General features: G+C 44.3%; 1 long non-coding RNA gene across 2 annotated transcripts; it reads left to right on the forward strand.

The window, feature by feature from the left end:
* Positions 1-628: 628 nt before the first annotated feature.
* LOC101756293 lies at positions 629-4,249 on the forward strand. 2 transcript variants are annotated; one of them, XR_001164473.3, is made up of 3 exons: positions 634-863; positions 2,034-2,902; positions 3,850-4,249. It is a non-coding gene; the product is annotated as an uncharacterized LOC101756293 (long non-coding RNA). The 2 variants fall into 2 exon arrangements; XR_001164472.3 differs by lacking the exon at positions 3,850-4,249 and having other exon boundaries at positions 629-863; positions 2,034-3,014.
* The last annotated feature ends 2,199 nt before the right edge of the window (positions 4,250-6,448 follow it).

The raw sequence follows: 6,448 nt of genomic DNA on the forward strand, positions 1-6,448 counted from the left end.
TATGTTTGGTGGCAATGGGGCGTGTTGCTACGCGAGCATGGTATATGAAGGTCGTAGAGGCACGTCTTGTAGGGTCTCTGTAAAAATCGAATGCTCTTATTTTTGAGAAAATTTTCACGGGCTCATAATGAAAAACCAATGGACACTCGCTGGGAGGTATCATGTCCTATTGTCAACGTCGACAGACGAGTGAGGACGCCTTCAGTCACTATAGAAAGGAAGGAATAATAATGTAGATGGGATATGGAGTTGACTTATAACCTTTTCCGATCAATATAATGTAGGTCGGATCCACAAATGTCCATGCAATCATAAGCCTAATTTTTTTTATTTACCATGGTGCAATGCTAGTTCGATTTAACTAAATCTAATTTAATACATTTATTCTAAAGTTTGACATGTAACTTCAAATTCATTCAAATATTCCAAATTCCAAATTAGACTGACGTGGGGCAGCAAAACCTGTCCCTAAACTTTGTTTCTTCTTTTTTTCTTCACACGCCGACTATTATTTCCGTTCCTTTCTCGAGAATGACAAGGAAAACATCCGAGTCCATCCGGCATATTTTCATGAACACGATCGCACCTGGACACGCTGACAAACATGGACCCACCTGTCATCCTTCTCCTCCTCCGGTCCTTCTCGATCCGGGAAATCCCCCCTCTGCTCAGGTCGAGTCTTCTCCCCAAAGCTGAGCTCCCACCCCTCTTTCTCCACCGAGCCAGCCAGTCGCTCGATCCCCTCGCCGTGGCATGCAGGACTCCCTCCGGTCTCTCCTGGAATTCGCCTCGCCGGGGTCGGAGCCTTAGCTCCCCTCAGGCCTGGCGCCTGTTGGATTTCACCGCAGCCGGCTGTCTCCAGGGTGAGCTCAGCTTACCGCCTCCCGGTCCTGATTTTTCTCGCTCCTCCTATTCCTTCTCCCTCCACACGGGGTTGAATCAGGCTCCTCTGACTTTGTAGCTACTCCGCGCGAGTGCGCACTGCAAATCTCTTCTTTTCTTGGATACTTGTGGCTGGACCTGCACAACTCTCAAACTCTCCCTATGCATCTGGAATGGATACAAATATACAATTACTGTGAAAAAGCTCGTATTTTTCTAATCTTCAGCAGCTTTCATCTTTCCCTTTACTAATTACTAGCTGCTAAAAGGGGAATACTGGTTCCCCATCTGGTGATGCATTGCTAGTTGCTACCCACTGGGTAAGACAAAAACAAGGTAGTATCAATAAGAAAACAGTGGTTACCACTTTCTACATTACTGAGAAAATTGCCTTTTACTAATCATGATTCCATTTCAAACAATAGAGGGTACATTTGATGGGACTATGGGAGCGATGAGTCAATATGCTATTTGAAGAGTCGGTTGTAGATCGAGGTCAATATGACCACATAAACTGGCTGATTGTGTGAACAAGCCACAACAATGTGAAATCAACATAGTGCTATACCAAAGTATAGCTATGCAATCGCTTTGAGATGCTAAGAATATAAGAAATATCCTATATCCATCTCCTACCTGGTGTGTTCTTTGTGTGTGTATTTTCACTATGTGTAGATCCTAGATCCTGAACTAACAGAGAGTAGTACGAATACAGAAGTAATTTGATGACCAAGCCTCTGTTTCAGCCCTAAAAGAAGAATAATAAAAGAGCCCTCTTTCTGCTTTGCATACCCAGATGATGACTGGAATTTATCTCTACAGGAAAACCACACACACTTGGCCCATTTTCATGTCCTACAAGACTCCAATAGTATTTTCCAAGTCTCACTTCCACCACCTGGGTGGCTCATCTGCCCAAGGGGTTCTGTGCTGAAGTAGCATGCTAACATTCAGTCCCTCACGCTCTTTCCATCACAGTTCTAAAATCTACATCATGCAAAGGGCACAAACCGGTAACTGTAAGAATTTCTATTTGAGAACTTTCTGAATGGTTGTAAGTTTTGACAATGCATGGCCTTGGATGTAAAAAAATGTTCCTGCCTGATTAATTTTACCATTTAGTTGACTGACTTCATATGTCTTTTTGTCAGGTAAAAGCATGGAGTATACAGCTTCAGAACTGATGTATCCAAACATAAATTCAAAAGTGCACACAGAAACATTGATGGCAATGATAGATGATAATGTGCCAAAGCTGAAAAGGTTGCCCTTATATGTACAAGTACAGAATTGGCAGTCTTATTGGTACTACGTCAGCACCATTATTGGTATACTCGTTTCACATCTTGATACTAGAAGACTCAGAATAATTGATATGAAAAAGGAGAACAAAGTTGCTGTCATGACTACTACAAAGATGGGTGTCAAACAAGACTTTTGTTTTGTAACTAGCTTTCCTTGGGTGTTGGTTTCCTAATTCCTAGTCACCATTACTCCAGAAGTAGAAGCAGTACGAAGAATCTGTATCTGAACAACACCTTTTGGCATTGTGGCCTCGGCAGTCTGGTGATTCATGCTGAATTGGTCTCCGCTATCAGCAGCCTCAGCAGTATTTTGGTTCAATTGTTGGTTTTCTGATGAATTTGCACCATGGCCAGCAAGTCAGCAACTGTTTTACATTTCCTATCATATTCTTCGACGAGCTCTGTCATGTACAGTGATGCAAGACGGAAGAGTCTCGTTCCTTTGACTTTTGAGGGCTGAGGGAGGACAGATCTTAGCTTCTCGGTTCCATCTTCCGCTTGGTGTCCAAATGGTATGGGTTCAAGGACTGAAGCTGCAGGGACATTTTGATCTTTCAAGCTGCTCTCAAGTTCATCACCCACAGTCCCATTGCTCCTCTGTGACTCTTGGAGTCTCTCAAGATGAGTAGCAACCGAGTCAATCATTGCCTCAAGCTGTTTAATCCTCGCTGCTGCTTGTAGCATGAGACCATTCTCACTGATTTTACCAATCCCAGGTATCATTGATCGAACCCTAGCTCGAATGTCGTTCTTCAGATGTCTTGCTTGTGCTCCTCGGCTCAGATTGCACCTAAATACGTACGGAATTCCATGAAGATTTGGTCAGAATCCCATTCTTTGTTGCATTAGAACTCAATCAAACACCCAAATGGCAGACTGAAGGTACTCGTACCAGTCTTTGTGTCCCGCGACATTCTGGTCTGTGCTTCCGCGCTTCCCTTTTGCTTGTGCCGTCCATTTCTCCGCCGCCCTCCTCCCTGCCGTCGCGTTGGCTTCCCGCTTCGCCGCCGCTTGGCCAGGTGTGGAGCGATGCCTGCACGGAGCGCTCCCCATTGCCTGTGTCGTCTCCCTCGCCGCCTTAGCTTGGCTCTTTCCTTCCCCCGCCATGGCTTGCCTCGCCGCCACCCCCTCCGCCGCCGCTTGTCCGGACGTAGAGTGATGCCTGCTGGAAGCAAAGAGACATGCTTATTGGCTAATTTCTGCATAACACATTCATACCAAACAGGAATTGAATTCAAGAAATAAGAACAGTTCCGGCAGAACACCGGAACCCCGCAAGAATTCAAGAAACACACCAAAACCCCCGCAACAATCCAAGAAACACCTAGGTTCGCAAGAATCGAGGAAACATCAAGTTCCTGCAAATAAACATAGATTATTGGCCAATTCCTGCATCATACCAAACAAGAATTCAATTCAAGAAACAAGAACACCCTGGACTCGGCAATAACGCAAGAAGCACACCAAAACCCCCGCAAGAATCCAAGAAACACCCAGTTCCGCAAGAATCGAAGGAACATCGAGTTCCCTACCTCTTTTCCTGTTCCTGACCCGATCTTCTATCTTCGTCAGGGTTTTCCATCCTCTGCCTCTTGCTGGCAGAGGGATGCGGATCCGTCATCTCGTTTTTCTGCACCCGGACTGAATCTTCTTTCTCGCGCAGGGAACAGAGGAAAGCGGGCGAAGGGGACCTGCGATCCCTCTTTTGTTTCTTGGAGAAGGATAGATCAGGAGAGGGGAGCCCGGGGTTCGTTCGTTCTTGGACAGGAGCCGAACAAGCGGAAGCTTAAATGGTCGGAGGAAGACGACGGAGGGAGCAGCGGGAAGGCGAGGCGGGCGAATTGGACGGCTGAAGAGCGCCAGGAGCTAGCCAGCACGAATCGTGAAGCATACCACGTAACCGCTACTAACATGGCATCCCGGGCTGAATGCTGCTTTGAATGAATTTTCGGGGCACTGAGCCCACGTCATAACCACGGGCCCAGGCCCATGACATCCGTGATTTGCAGGATCTTAAATACTTCCAGGATATTACCAGAAAAAAATACTTCCAGGATGGTCAATTGCTGAATGCCAAGGAGGGTGGGTAATGGGGAGCATCATGAGAGGCATTCAGGCATTGAAAGATGGGCTAATTTGGAGGGTTGGTAATGGGGAGCAGATAATACTGACACGGGTCTCGGAACTCACCGATCCATCTACTGGAGATTGGGATTCTGAATTAGCAAAGAGCAACTCAAGCTGCTAATTTTAACTAAAAGGAGAAAAAACGAACTCCAGTCCATCCAAACCTTCCCTAATTTTTTAACAACGCTAAAAAATAGCCTACCACTGCGTATATTTTAGTGTTAGCATTCCTCCCCCAATCTTAATTCTCGCACGCTCGCGCGTCCCTTTCGATAGGCCCAATACGATGACGTGGCTTGTTTTAAAATATTGGGGGCTATTTATTAGCGATCTGCTGTGGATTGATATGTTTTTGGAGGAAATTTTTTTTAGAAGAACCCCCAATACATAGTTTTGGGGAAGAATTTTTTGAAGTACTCTTGGAGTTGCTATTGCTATGCAGATTTTTTTGGGAGGAAGATCAGAAAAATATCCTTGTAATCCCTGTCAGATATGAGACTGAGGATCCTCCTACATGGCATTTTGACACAAAAGGTGTTTTCTCGGTCAAATCAGCCTATCATGCCAGTATTGCACCTGGCCTGGCATGAAGCACCGGCATCGGTTCATCGTCATCAAGGCAAAAAATGGTTGGTTTATGAGACACCAAAGCAAAGAGAAGCTAAGGAGAACCAGGGAATGAGAGGTGGCAGTTGCTTAAAAAAATCAGAGGTGGCAGTAGTTCCCTTTGAAGGCATCATCTTCTATCCTCGCAAGTCCATGGCAAGTCCATGGTAGTTCTAACTTTCAAGTGGTTTGATAGGAAAACAAACATCAAAATAAAGGGATCAAGAGATAGGCAACGCTGGTCCAATTTACAAGTGACTTCTCATCGTCGATACTAACCAAAATAGCCCCGTTTGGTTAGTTTTGCTTATTTTTAACACCCGTCACATAGAATGTTTAGATACTAATTAAGAGTATTAAACATAGACTATTTACAAAACTCATTATATAAGTGGAGGCTAAATGGCGAGATGAATCTATTAAGCCTAATTAGTCCATGATAAACTAGTCCATGATTTGACAATGTGCGGCTACAGTGAACATTTACTAAGGATGGATTAATTAGGCTTAAAAGATTCATATGGCCGTTTAGCCTCCACTTATGTAATGAGTTTATAAATAGTCTACATTTAATACTCCTAATTAGTATCTAAACATTTGATGTGACATGTGCTAAAAATAAATCCCCAAATATTAACACAGATGTAGCGCTGCTCCGGTCCGGGATGCCGTAAGCAGGTCGATCCCTTCATGGCATCGAGGCCAATCGATTTCCATCTTCTGACCTCGGATCAATGCATGAAATGGCGCTGCAGTGATTGAATTTGCCACCTCCAAGAAAAAGAAAGAAAGAGATGTGGTGCCAAGACGACAAGGTAGTCGCAGGACTCAAAATCTCTTGAACAGTCCAACTAATGGCCGAAATTATTAAATGACGGACCTTTGTCAAATATTTAGTTACGTATTACTCCCTCCATCCCAAATTATAAGTCATTCTAAGAACCTTGGAGAGTCAAAACATCTCAAATTTGACCAAATTTATATGATAATATTATAACATTTATGATGTCAATTAAGTATCATTAGATTCTTCATCAATTTTATTTTCATAGTGTACCTATATGATATCATAAATCTTTATAATTTTCTCTATAGTTTTGATCAAACTTGAGATGCTTTGACTCTCCAAGATTCTTAGAATAACTTATAATTTGGAATGGAGGGAGTACTACGTATTGAGGAAAAATATGTCATCCAATACAATAGAAAAAAAGGAAATTCAAGGTACATCGCAACAAAACTAAATTATACGCCTCTTTGCATGTCCAAAGAATTTGGTGGCCGCTAACTGGACGATTTCTTTGAACAAGAAAAGGAAAAAATAACTCTTCCTATGGGATATGGCCTTTCCCTGTAGGCCGTATTTCAGGCACATCACTGCTGCTGTTAGGTTCGATCGGTCAGTTGGCCCACTCTGGGCCGAAGTATTTGGAGTTGCGCCGCCTGGGCCTTCTTGCTGCTGCCTCCGTAGGGACGGCGGCGGGCGGCGCGCCGACGCGGCGCATGAAGGCAGCGAACTCGGCGGCGCG

The sequence above is a fragment of the Setaria italica genome, chromosome VII (genome assembly GCF_000263155.2).
Source record: "Setaria italica strain Yugu1 chromosome VII, Setaria_italica_v2.0, whole genome shotgun sequence".
Classification (NCBI taxonomy): domain Eukaryota; kingdom Viridiplantae; phylum Streptophyta; class Magnoliopsida; order Poales; family Poaceae; genus Setaria; species Setaria italica.